Source organism: Calidris pugnax, unplaced genomic scaffold, assembly GCF_001431845.1.
Source record: "Calidris pugnax isolate Ruff unplaced genomic scaffold, ASM143184v1 scaffold195, whole genome shotgun sequence".
Lineage (NCBI taxonomy): Eukaryota > Metazoa > Chordata > Aves > Charadriiformes > Scolopacidae > Calidris > Calidris pugnax.
Window position 1 is genome coordinate 244,447 of NW_015090918.1, and position 14,039 is coordinate 258,485.

Below are 14,039 nucleotides of genomic sequence, written 5' to 3' on the forward strand. Positions count from 1 at the left end.
CCCTCTGCTGGGTTAAAAACTGGCTGGAGGGACGGACCCAGAGAGTGGTGGTGAATGGAGTTAAATCCAGCTGGCGTCCAGTCACGAGTGGTGTCCCACAGGGCTCAGTGCTGGGGCCACTTCTCTTTAACATCTTTATCAATGATCTGGCCGAGGGGATCGAGTGCACCCTCAGTAATTTCGCAGACGACACCAAGCTGGGTGGCAGTGTTGACCTGCTGGAGGGTAGAGAGGCTCTGCAGAGGGATCTGGACAGGCTGGATCGATGGGCTGAGACCAACAGGATGAGTTTCAATAAAGCCAAGTGCCGGGTCCTGCACTTGGGTCACAACAACCCCATGCAACGCTACAGGCTTGGGGAAGAATGGCTGGAGAGCTGCCTGGTGGAAAAGAACCTGGGGGTGTTGGTTGACAGCAGGCTGAACATGAGCCAGCAGTGTGCCCAGGTGGCCAAGAAGGCATCCTGGCCTGTATCAGGAATAGTGTGGTGAGTAGGACCCAAGAGGTGATCGTCGCCCTGTACTCGGCACTGGTGAGGCCTCACCTCGAGTACTGTGTCCAATTTTGGGCCCCTCCCCACAAAAAAAGACATTGAGGTGCCGGAGCACCCAGAGAAGGGCAACGAAGCTGGTGAGGGGTCTGGAGAGTAAGTCTTATGAGGAGAGGCTGAGGGAGCTGGGGTTGTTCAGCCTGGAGAATAGGGGGCTGAGGGGAGACCTTCTCGCTCTCTACCACTAACTGAAGGCGGGGTGTAGAGATGTGGGGCTCGGTCTCTTCTCCCGAGTCACAGGAGATGGGACAAGGGGAAATGGCCTCAAGTTGTGCCAGGGGAGGTTTAGATTGGATATTAGGAAAAATTTCTTCACTGAAAGGGTTATCCAGCATTGGAATAGGCTGCCCAGGGAAGGGGTTGAGGCACCATCCCTGGAGTTGTTCAAAAGACGGGTAGACATGGTCCTCAGGAATATGGTTTAGTGATTTTTATTTCTTATTTCTTATTTATTTTTTTGTCAGAGTTAGGTTGATGGTTGGACTAGATGATCTTTAAGGTCCCTTCCAACCTAGACGATTCTACGATTCTATGATTCTATTTTATTTCTTGTTTTAGAACTACTGTAGGTTTTTTCTAGTTTTTTGTGGCCTTTACCATGACGCGTTAATAAATGCCCAATAACAAATTTGAAAATGTGTAACAATTTAAGGCTGGTCTTTAATAGAGTAGGGTTTTCTCCGCATCTCTAACCATAGTGGTAGCCTGCTGTTCTCACAGCAGGACTTACAGAAGTAGTTAGAGATGAAAGTCTTCAGAACTACAGCAAATGTTTTTTTCAACTCAGATATAGCAAAGGTTTGGAGGAATTTATATGAGTGGAAGCGACTCTTTTAGTGTGATTTGTTGAGCTGCTCTCAGCATTCACGTCACGTCCCTTTGAGTTTAAAATTCCATTTAGCAAGCATAACCAACACGCGGTACTTCAGAGACAGCAACATTGTTGATGTATAGTATTCTGAAAAAACATTAATGATTGCTGCTCTTCAAAAAGATATTGAAAAACAGTGCACTACGGTGCTTTAAACAATCCAATTGCAAGTATAAAATATGCATAACAGTTCAACGTTGGACATATAATTCTAGATCACTAGTCTTGCTTTAAGAATGCTATAATATATTTTACCTGTCTGTGCCTTTATTGCATTCATTTTATTCAGCTAACTGCTGAGACACAGGCTGGGTCTCAATCTCTCAACTTGTGGCACTCAGTTTACTGTCTGTAAAATGGGGATATTTTACGGCTTTCCTTATTTAGCCACCCTCTGGGTTTCTTATTTACATTTACTTTTCTTCTTTATGTGTGTTACACCTGACTTAACCAGGCTTCATTTTCTCAGAGGTATCTGTGCATTACAACAAAAAGAAAGGGAAACAGTCTCAACTCTCTAAGAAATTGGTCTATTTCCTTATTTCATTAAAATGACATCAGACTATTTTAAAGTTAATCAAGTAACTGTGAATGGTGATGCTCAAATCTTTGCTCCAGATATAGAAAAACAACTCAGTTGCATAATCACTAGAAAGTCTAAGAGTTCTCTGATGTGATGATACCCAATGCCATGTGAAATGTTTTCAAAACATTAGCCAAAAGCTGTTTTCATGTTGACTAGAAGTACTTGCAAATTTGAGTCAAAATTGTTGCACTTTTTGGGGTGAGGTCTCCCTCACTTCCTTCCCCAAGGCAATGATTTTATTGGAATGGTATTCTATTTACACATTTACAAAATACAAGATATCAGGTTTCCATTATGATTTCTTTAAGAAAAGAAAGAAATCTACAATTTAATACAATCAAAAAGTAAATGAAACATTATTTTTGATGAGAGGCAATTCCTGGTCCATCCCAAATAAGCTTGGGTTTTGGTTTTGGGTTTTTTTTGAGGAGGTCATAGAAGTGATTCGCTGCATTTTGAGTTAGTTTTCTACTTGAGCAGTGAAATGAATAGTCATTTTTTTTTGCATGGCACCCTTCTATATCAAGTGTCAATTTGCTAGTACGATTCTAACGCTGTTTAAATAAATCTGGTTTTGTTTCCATGTCTTCTATGTCGGCAGCCGAACCAGTGAATTGTGATGGTGGGAATTGGAATGGGCTGTTCCCTGGAAAATGCAAGAGAGTGACTGAACAGGGACTTAACTAACTATATAAATGGGCCGTATTTGCATCATGAATTTTTAATGTGCAACATTTCAGTTAAAAATTTGTTATTTTTATGACTCATGAGTAAAAATTTACAACCAGTTTAACTGTGGTCAGCAAGAAACTGTTCTTCCTTGTATAACAAATGGTAAGAAGGGTGAATACATAATTAAAAGCAGCTTACAGTTCCCTGATTTTCTAGAAAAGCAGCCAGACTGGTATAGCTGCCACTGGCAAACCCTTTTTATTTCATTTAATAAGCTTTTAGTTGTTGGAGCAGAGCCAGTCTTATGAAACTATTTGGACTTTGCCAGGCATGTCTCTTAGTCACAAAATAAAGACAGAAACTCTGGGACCTCCCTCCCACTTACAGTTTGCTAATTAGGTGGTGAGAAACCAACCAAGCAGATGTGATCCATGTACTAATTGCAAGGCATTTTGTCTGCTGAATCAGGGCAATTAAAACTCTATCGAGTTATATACAAAACTATGGGAAGTAATTTAGAAAAACATAAGCGTGAGAGCAGTTCCTCAAGAGGAGTTGATGGTGGGAACGGGTAAGCATCATACTCTCTAAGATTTCTTCCTTTGCAAGCTTCAAATTTGGTTTTACATTCAGCCACAGCCAGGTGGTAATTACTTACTTCTGGCAGTGCTTATTTGGGTTAAACGACTTCAGAACCATCAACAGCTAATTGAAAACAGCTTGGGATCTCCCCCCCACACTGTTAACCACTCTAACTTAGGTTGTAACGGTCTATAACACTCTGCTGTCTGATGGGGCAATTGTAGAGCAAGCCAAGGAAGATTAACAGATGGCTCAGACTGGGGCCAGGAAGATGAGTGTCAGATGCTCATATCTTATAAGGTGAGCAGAGCAATCCTTCTGGTGGATGGATTTCACCTGAGTTCCCTGGAGAGCCTTCTAACTGACATGAATGATAAGAGCCATGAGAGACACTTTTGCAACCCCCAGTTTTAGCATGAGGGATGAGATAAGCTGGTATTTCCAACTCGTTATAGAAAATGCACAGCCTCTAACTGACATGAATGATAAGAGCCATGAGAGACACTTTTGCAACCCCCAGTTTTAGCATGAGGGATGAGATAAGCTGGTATTTCCAACTCGTTATAGAAAATGCACAGCCTGCTATTTCCTTACAGGCTTCTTAAAGTGCTGTGTGTGGAAAATGAATCTTCTCACTTGATGTTTGTATGAAAATTATTTTATACCTTTAATTAAGGAATTTGTGGAGTCACCATCCCTGGAGGTATTTAAGGGAAGTTGTGGAGCCACCATCCCTGGAGGTATTTAAAAGCTGGGCAGACGAGGTGCTGAGGGACATGGATTAATGGTGGCTTTGGCAGTGTTGGGTTAATGTTTGGACTTAGTGGATTAGTGGTGGCTTTGGCAGTGTTGGGTTAATGCTTGGACTTGATCTGAAAGGTCTTTTCCAATCTAAATGATTCTACAACTCTACTCCTGTAACATTTCCTCTTGAAAGATGGGACCAAACGGTGCTGAACATGCATTTGCACCATGGATTTATACCTTCATGTGCTTTTTTCCTCCCTGTTCTCTGTATCTTTCCCCACAACTTCTAAGATTTCATTTTCTTGCTGTTTCAATGGTGAAGAAGTGAAGCAAACCTTTGTGTAGCCTCTTCTCTTCTAATATAAAAAGATGTGTCAAATTTATAACCCATTTGAGTTTTGACCACAATGCCCACACTAAAATGGTTTAGCAGCCTCAGATTTTTCCAGGGTTATATAAAGAATTGACCGGTGTAGTATTTCAGCTTGTACTCCAGTAAATTGGTTCTGTATGATGTGGGAATATCTCATTTTTGGAATGACAGTGCTTTGATATCTCTGGTTTGTTAAATTGTGTGCTTCTGATATTGCTCCTGTTAACAACTAATATTAATAATAGCAGTAATATAGTGTTTGTTAGTTGTTTTATTTATATAATCCAAATAACACTGGAGCATTTCAATGGATACACATAGACCAGAAAACATGCATTTTGGTGTGTTTGTTTATACAAGAGGAAGCTATTATTGCACATGATTTTAATCCCATCAGATTTCTTGCTGCTGTAGAATACAAATGGTATTTTAAGTGTAAGATATAGAGTTTCTGTGGAGTTTATTGCTATAGGAGATTTTCAAGGGAAATATTACGATTGTTGTTAAGGCTCAGAAAATAATATCAAGACCTTTAGGATGTGGAGTATTTACTAAATGCAGATAGGGATATGGGTGATGTGACACACTTCTGCATCACTAAAAACTTCTACACATACAGAGTATCACAGGAGAATTGGACCCATGATATTGGGCTGAGTCAGATACTGCTAAACACAAGCTAACAAATTAGAGAGGCTAATAAAAAGCTGTGGTATACCAGCTTCTGTGGAAAAAATAAAATCTATGGTAGTACTTTATGTCTCTTTCTCTCATCAGTAACAGAAGTACGTGTAGTTTGTTTGCCTGGATTCCAAATGGGTTTCCCCTCTGACCACAACTGCAGCTGAAGTCTCAGAACAGCACGTGGTGTGACTAGTTTTATAAGAGCTCTGACTGGTGCATCCCCTCAGAAAGTTACACATATATTAAATGAAATGTAATTTAATATTTCCTGTTAGAAATCTAGATGAGATTGTGCTTTTCTGTCAGCATCTTCTAACTGTGTAAGTATTCTTTTTCCCCTCTCTTTTTTTTTTTTTTTACTGTACCAATGGTGCTTGCACCTTCTTCCCTAGAATCCAGCCAGTACACGGTGTATCTTCTGCTGCTTCATTTCACATTACATGAAAATCCAAGCCAACAGAACCACTCCTTTGATCTAAGTCACAGTTACACAACTACAGTTCCAAACCAGATGATGGCTTTTAGTCTCATCACACCTGTGATATATTATGGGTTTTTTCTGAAGCAGGTTAGCTATGAGGGGTTGCTTTCTTAAGTAGAACAGTACACGCTTTGGTATTAAGACACTCTTATTAAGTCTTGTTCATTGATGAACAAGATGATAGCTTATATACCCTGGTGTTCTTTAAGTGAAATTTATATTTCTTAGAGCTCATGGCAAGAAAAAGAACTTAAAATCAGGTAAGCACTGTCCCCCTGTATTAAAACATTTCTCTTTCTGTTGATTCTTGATTATTTTTTTTTAACTTTGGTTTGCTATTGCATCTTTAACCCAAGAGACCAATGTCCCACATGTTCACTGCATCATCCCACTGCATCCATCAGCTTCTGTACTCAGAAGGAACAACCTCTACCAGGTCATTCCACCTCACACTAGAGCGCTCAGGGTCTCCACTAGCACTATATTTGGATAAAACAGAGTACTTTCTCCTAAGGGAAACATCACTACCTTCCTTTTTTTTTTTTTTAAACTTCTTTCTTTCTCATTGAAAAATAGAATCAAGGAAAAAATCAATCACCCTTCTAACCAGTATTTCATTCCTTTTTTGATAGATCTTTTACTTTACTTTTGATAGATCTTTTACTACTAAGGAATAATGGCTTTTTATAAAACTAGGCAGATTTTAAAAAGGAAATTATAGATTGTCTTTTGCTCAGAAGAGATGTACTCTATAATGTCTTTTTCCTTTTTTTTTTTTTAATAGGGGCAGATTTCTATATTTTTAGTTTTTGGTAAAACAGACAAATTAATGTCTGTTTGGAATGCCTTTATTGCCATGTGCAAAGGTGCTCTGATATCAAGAGAAATTTTATAAAACAAGCTGGCTGGAAGATGTGCTTGTTTGAAGAAACACAAAATTTACAGACGGACTTTTGGGAATCCCTCCTAAATAGGTTGGTGTCTTACATGATAATTTCACAATAAAAATGTATTTGGCAACAAGCAGTATCTGTTGCTTGTTCTCACTCCTTTTGTAAGGGTGCTCATGAATTTGAGTGACTGAATCTATCCCTCTGCATCCCCTTCCTTCTGCACTCCCCAAAAAAGGGGAAGTTTGAGGAGGGGGCTGGGGCAGATAGCAGTTGCCTCATGTACCCTATTCCCACTTTATTTGTTATTTAATCCCTGCACATCTTAATTCTTACCTATTTTAAGATTGGTTTGCACCAGCAGGAAGCATACATCTGCTTTTTTTTCTTATCCCCCATATTTGCTTAATTGTACAATTATTATATTTTGGTAATGCATTTTCTTACAGAAAACTTTTCATCAGCTTGTACATGTTTTTTCGTATAAAGCAAATAGAAATGCCATTAGCTAAAAGTAGTTGCTTTCTTCTGTGATGGTTATGCACTTGTTTGCTTTATCTTGATATTAAATAATCAAAGCACGGAGAAACAAAGATTTAAAATGGCATATGTATAAATAGTTACTTCTTTGTGCACGTTTTACATTTCATTATTCTTCTTGACCCTTTTGCAAACATTAAAAATCATTCTCAGAGTAATGTCAGAATGAAAGAAATCAATTTTCCAAAGTAATTCAGCTATTCTCAGTTTGTGAGTTAGTTACCATTAATAAACCCATGGGTATTTCCATGACGGAGCAAATTAATGGTCACTCTAATTTGTTAACCTGCTCCTATAATTGACAGGCTTTTCAGCAGGGTCTGCAACCAAGTCCTGCAATGAGCATTTCTGAAATGTTCTTTGTAACTTCTGCCGTTGGTTAATATAAGTGTACATGTTTTCTTCATCTTATTTTAATAATACGGAGCACTTAATTTTGGTGGCATTTCCTGGCAGTTAATTCCCCAAGACACTACTGTTTTCCAAAAATAAGAATTATTTATCGCCCTGATGTGTTTACATCTGTTTTATCCAGAAGGCCCTACAGCATCGCAGACAGGTCAAATACTGGTATTTAATTCTCTTTCCTTCTCCCACTTAATATGTTATCAGCCATCTGACAGTTCAAGTCTGACAGCCCCTAAATGTTTTTCCCAAATAACTCGAATGGTATGTCCGAATCGATACCTCTGGAATGCAGTTTCATATATTAGAAAGATTAACTGTTATGCCATTCAAGGCACTGCTGGGTGGTTTGCTTTGAAATAGAGCTTGGTGGGGTGCCAGGTGGGGTATAATGTACTTTATGATTCAATGAAATAAAGCTTTTGGTGCCTGCTGAAGCTATGCTAGGTGTTTGCTTTTCAGTTTTTAAATTTCTTAGGGTTTTTTTTTGCTGGGATATGAGTTCTTTTAACACTGTGCTTTGACACATCTATGTTGTCGAAAACCAATATATATATAGGCTTTTCCTTGTTTAAACAAATCACACTAATATGATGTGAGTACTTTTATTTCAATATTAGTAAGCGAGCAAAGCTTTGAAAACACGAAGGAGAGATTCCTCAGGGACCAATACCGCAACTCCTGTTGCTAGGAAACCATTTTTATTTGTTTTCCTTCAAAACAACTAAATCTTTTTATGCCTGGCTTCAGAGGCGGGTGGGAAGATGGGAGCGGAAGGGAATGTAGGAATGTATTTTAAAAGTCTTGCCTCTTCTCCCCCCAGTTCTTTCCAACATGAGGAGAGCAATGAGTTAATAGGATTTGGTGGGATTTGGGGCAATAGATTAAGAATTGATCTGATAACAGTAGGGTCTGTGTGTGGGTGCGTTGAGGGAAATGGGCTGGGTGTTTGGGGGAGCAGACAGCGGAGCCACTGCACCTCCCTGGCTGCCACAGCAGCCCCTCTTGCACCACCTCCTCCTTTCTGGGGGTACCTGTCTCACCAAGAATTTCTAGCAGCTCTTTTTCATCTGCATTTTGGGGTTCTCTGGATCTTTTCCCTTTCAGCCTGCTCTGCCTCTTCAGCTCAGGTTCCCCCGGTGAAGATGGGTGGGTGGCCTTGAGGTCTTTGGTCCTTCCTCATGTCAGGAGTTTTCTTGCCTGGCTTTTAGCTTTCTCCTCTCCCCCATATCCCTCCCTGTCTCCCCACATCCTGTGTCTCTCCTGCTCTGCTCCAGCCTGGGTTGAACCTTGGGCCAGAGGCAATGAAGAGGCTTCTCTGGGAGCAGGTGGGGAGCTGGGTACCGTTTGGCACCTGAACTGGGAAAAATTGAGAATGCAAGTTGCTTAACAACTCTTAAAGTTATGGAGTATGACTCCACTAGCTGCTCTTGTCCAAGGAGGAAAAGCACTGGTGTGAACCTGTTGGGGGGAATAAAGGGTTGGGGCTCCCCTTCCCTCCCCCAGTATTTCACACAGAAATGGCTACCCTCATGGTTGTGGATAACTGAGTTATTAACTAATTCACAATATTCAAATATATATACTAGGTTCTGATGGCTCCCTTGGCAGTCCTTTTCCCCCTGCAGTTCCTGTATGCCTGGTCATAAAGGTTTTAAGTTTGAGAATAGGATCTCCTATCTCCTTTTTTTTTTTTTTTTTTTAATTTAAAAATTCTGACTAAACCAATCTTAACCTGCTAAAACTGAGCAAGCAAAGACAGGGAAAGGGTTTGTGTTTTGTTCTGGGCAGCACTGAAGACGGGGGTGGTGAATTCAGAGTTGAGGAGCTCTTTTTGCCCGTTCTCAACAGCCTCTGGGACGATCCCACACAAATCCCGTTCCAGTTGAGAAGTGGGGGGATGCTCCTTCTCCAACCCATCTAGGCCTGGGAAACAACAGTGCTGTAAATCAGTCATTCTGGGAGACACACCAAGTAAAAGGCTTTTCCCGTAGCAATGGTGTATGTGTTATTTCCCAAGTTAATGCGTTTCAGGAGTTCCTGTGTGCCACGGGTAACTAGTTTTTCTGCCTAGTCATATATCATTCCTGCTAATACCAGCAGAGCTTGAGTGGGCACCCCAGGAGAGAATCTGACTTCAATTCAATGACTTGCAGTCACGCTGCTTACCATTGCAGTTTATAAACCAGGTTCCTCTGCGGTCTGTGTTGCTATGGATTTTACCTCGTATTTACTGAGAAGAGGTGGGTGATTTATTTGTCTGGAGTCCAAGATTCCTTCCTGCTGTGTTTAGGGTTTTTGAGGGGAGGGCTGAATTCTGATCTCTTTCAAATTAAGAGGAAGTGTCTTGGTTTCCCAAGGATTTAACAATCTTTGTGTTTGTTTATATATAGGAGTTAACTGGAGTAGGGTATCTCTTCATTGTTTTTAAACAGACTGTGTTTAGACTGACGTAGTGGGTTCTCTCCTGTCTGTGCCAAAATGAGATAACACATTGAGAAGCAGCAGAACTGAGGGACATTTCTGTTCTCTTCCTGCACCGGATAGGGAAAATGTTCAATTTATTGTATAATTTATAACCTGAAACAATTCTAAAATCACTTACTGGAAATTTAAAAGCAGCCAATAAGACAAAGTTCTGCAAAGTGTGAAAAATGTAATAGTTATTGGTGGATTCATGGATGCCAGGGGAGGTTTAGATGGATATTAGGAAGCATGGATGCCAGGGGAGGTTTAGGATGGATATTAGGAAAAATTTCTTCACCGAAAGGGTTGTCAAACCTTGGAACAGGCTGCCCAGGGCAGTGGTGGAGTCGCCATCCCTGGAGGTATTTAAAAGCTGGGCAGACGTGGTGCTGAGGGACACGGGTCAGTGGTGGGTTTGTCAGTGTTGGGTTGATGGTTGGACTTCATGATCTGAAAGGTCCCTTCCAGTCATAACAATTCTATGATTCTATGACCTTGAAGAAGTGAATCCTGACACCTGCAATGTCAGTGTCTCTGTCTAAGCCTTCTGGCAAAATACAGTTCCCATAATGTAAATCATGGGAAGCTTTGGGAGAAAGATGGAAAGTACAGAGAAAATATAGGATACAAATGGAAATAACTTCATATAATAATAACTTTATTATGAAGTAGTGGTGAAAGGAAAACAGTGTTTACAACATATGTTTGCGTATATTCTTGCAAATATTCCACATAATTAAGATATATTTTTAACTGCGCTGTTTAATGAATGATTCCAGAAAAGTAGATCTTATTCTCCACAAATTCTTATTCTGGACTGCCGTGACCTTTGATTTTCTTCTTACAACTGTCATCTCGCTTCTCTTCTGTTTGAGACTGGATGGCTCAGCTTCATTTTCCCTTCGGATATACAAAAAGTTTCAAAGGATATAGACGAAAAGATTAAGGATTTATAGAGCTGTATTCTGTCTAAACAAGCCCTAGGCCCATAAACTAGTGAGCTAATTGTATTCTGTCCTGTAGACAGTACATCAACTCTACTGGCTTCTGTCTTCAGTTTCCCTGAAGGAGAAAAAAATAGCAGGACAAGTGCTTATCGTGGCAGTTTGGACTCTTTGGAAACAAACAACCTTCCTGGGTACGTTTGCAGTAACAGCCGCAGCAGCTTTTAATTCCAAAATATCAAGGGAAGAGTTTTGGCCAAGCTTTTCAAACTAATTGGGTCAAGCTAGAGGCAGCAGGAGAATATGGACTCTGGCTTCACTTAGGTGGATGTGTTTAAGATTTCACAGCATCTGGTACAGAATGACAATAGCTACAGAATTGGGCACTAAAGAAGCTTTGAAAATTTTGATAGCTTTCTTATATTCTCAGGTGCATCAGCTATCAAAAATGTTTCAGGTTGCCAGCAGACTGTCTTGCGTGCTTGTGTGCAGCAGATTAATTATAACAAAAGTGGTAGTAATCGGAGTCCCTTTTCGGTTTGATTTTTTTTCAGAGAAATTCCTTAATGATTGAAGGTGCCTCTACTCATTTCCCAAAAAGTAGGGAACAAATGGTCTGTGATGTGTTTAGTCTGTGAAATCAATCAATTCAGGATGAAAAGGTTTTACCTTGGGATGTGTTTAAATATTATGAAGATGCTGGGTGCCTCACAAACTCACCAGAACCAGTAAAAACCCTTTTTATGAAAATTCCTTCCTACAGCAGATGTATTTTCAACAGCAACGAGCTAGTCTGTGAATTAGTGTCAGATACCAACTTTGGGAAAAGACTTCTGAAATTAAAAAGAAACAAAACAAAGACTGAAAACAAATTGGTAGTTTCTAGATTAAACTTTTGATATCTTTTCTGTTCTGAAATGACTTTTCAGTTTGGATTTTTATTTTTTTTTAAAATTACTTCAGAGGGTAAAAATTCTGTGGATATATTCTCTAAAATCCAGAAAATTTTCAGTTTCTGAGAACTGCTGTTGAAATTAAAAAGAATTCTGAGTTTTCTATTCTGCTCTGGCAGAATCTTCTTAGATTTCTCCTACTGATTCCTTATATTATAATCTTTTTTTTTATTTCACAGTCATTTTAATTTCAGCATAAATTAATCCTTCTCTTTCTGTTCCAACCCAAATCTGTCAAATTCAGGAAGAAAGAGATACAGCCCTTCACTTTCCTTTCTTGTTGGCAGTCAAATAGTAGAGTTACAACCTCATACTTTGGAGTAGATAGTCTATTTAGAGCAATGCTCTGCAAATTTTTGAGATAATTACCATGATACTTGTAGTAAAAGTGAAAGAAACACTCTGGAATTCATTTATAAACAGATATTTTCTAAATTAAATATTAGATAAGACTATCAACAGTGTGGAGGACAGTTCTGTTAGAGAAACCTTTCCAGATTCTGTGTTTTGCCAGTAGAATTCAAACTCGTACCATGAAATATTTAAGTTTTGAAACAGTGTTTAAATCTATTTCTTTCACAGCTCACCAGAAGTTAATTGAAACTCTTACTGATGTAAAATGAAGCAAAGCAAACTTTATTATTATTATATCATATTTACTGTCTTTCCAGCCTCTGGTGTTTTGGATGATATTTGGAGAAATAAGAAGGTTACGATGAAAGGTTTTTGAAAGGTGCAGAGTTAGAACAGTGCCCCAGTACCTGCTGCATTTCTGTAACAGTCAACTCAACAGCCAAGCTGCTTTAAAATGAATACTGGGAAATAAGAAATCACACAGCTTCTTTGATATCATATGCCAGCTACAGAAGTGAATAAAAGAATCCCTAGGGTATCTTTAATTTCTTCAGGGGCTGGAAGAAGTCCAACAAAAGCCAATCACAAAACCCACAACTTCTTTCCAGTTGGAAGTGTCTGTTCATCACTTCATTGGAGTGGTAATTTTACCTCAGGAATAGCAGATCTTTTTGGCATCTTGCACAATTTGCATATACACACACACATATATATATATCTATATTTTTATATATGTATGTATAAAATAACCAGCTAAGGAATTTTTACTCTATGACTGAATGTTTCTAACCCTGACTTTTAAAGCACTTATTGCAACTGAGAACTCATGAATTATATCCACATCTGTCTTTGTTACCCTAGGAAACACAACCTTTATGTGCTTTAAGGTTGCTAAGTCCAGTCATGCAAATTTCTGCAATCCCAAATCTGATCTCTTTGCCTGTTGGAGATGGCTGTGATTCTTTGAAGGTATTTTTTATCTTTTGTAGCTGAAAATTTGGCTTTTATTACATAAACACAATTTAAAAGAAAACACTTGTTGGGAGGAATACAAAAGAGGAAGTTTAAGCTGAAAGCAAAATCATCACACATCACATCCCAGAGCTCAGCTGCAGGCAAATATGAGAAAGATAGAAGTGAACAGAGGAAAGTAGACTTTGAAATTCATAGTGTTCTTTTAATTTGAAAAAGAACTTACTTTCCTATCCTGTGTCTTGTTCTATTTTTATATACAACATAACCTTTTCTGCTTCAGGAAAACTCCCTGGGATAAGAGGACCTTTCACTGGTATGAAATCAGTGTAGTGACCTCCCTGTCTGCTTTCATTTATGCTCTAGAAAACAAGCATTTATAAAAAGCATCCAGTTCTCAAGCATCCATCAAAGCATGATTTGTAAGGAGAAGTAATAGTTCAACTGATCTGGATAAGGGATATAGCATATGAGAACTTTGCTTTTTTACCTATCCTTACATATCCTGCATCTGTTTTCTCTCCAGACCTCAAAGGTTGTGCCAGCAGGACACAAGACTGTCTTCAGAACGATGAATTTCCAGGAGATGAAACCATTTCCATCAGGAAAATGACAACGGGCACTCAGGTACGTCAAATCAGAACAGTTCAATTTCTATGCTTTTGAGGTCGAAGGAAGTTGTCATGAAATAAAATCCTCATTGGGGAAAAAGGAAGATTAGTTTGCCCCATGTCCCTCAGCATTGGAAATAATTCTGGTTCCTCCTAAGACTCCTCCCACACACCACAAAAGTGTCCTGTCTGATTCGAAAGTCATCAATCTACAGGTCCTGGTGCCAGGGAAATTTTTTCTACACTCTCCTGCTCTGTCCTTTTTCTGTTCCCTCCTTTCTGGTATACATTTATGTTTTTCCCTTCTAATCTGCAGGAGGGAAAATATTCTCATTTGACGTATTTTTTTTCCTGTGGT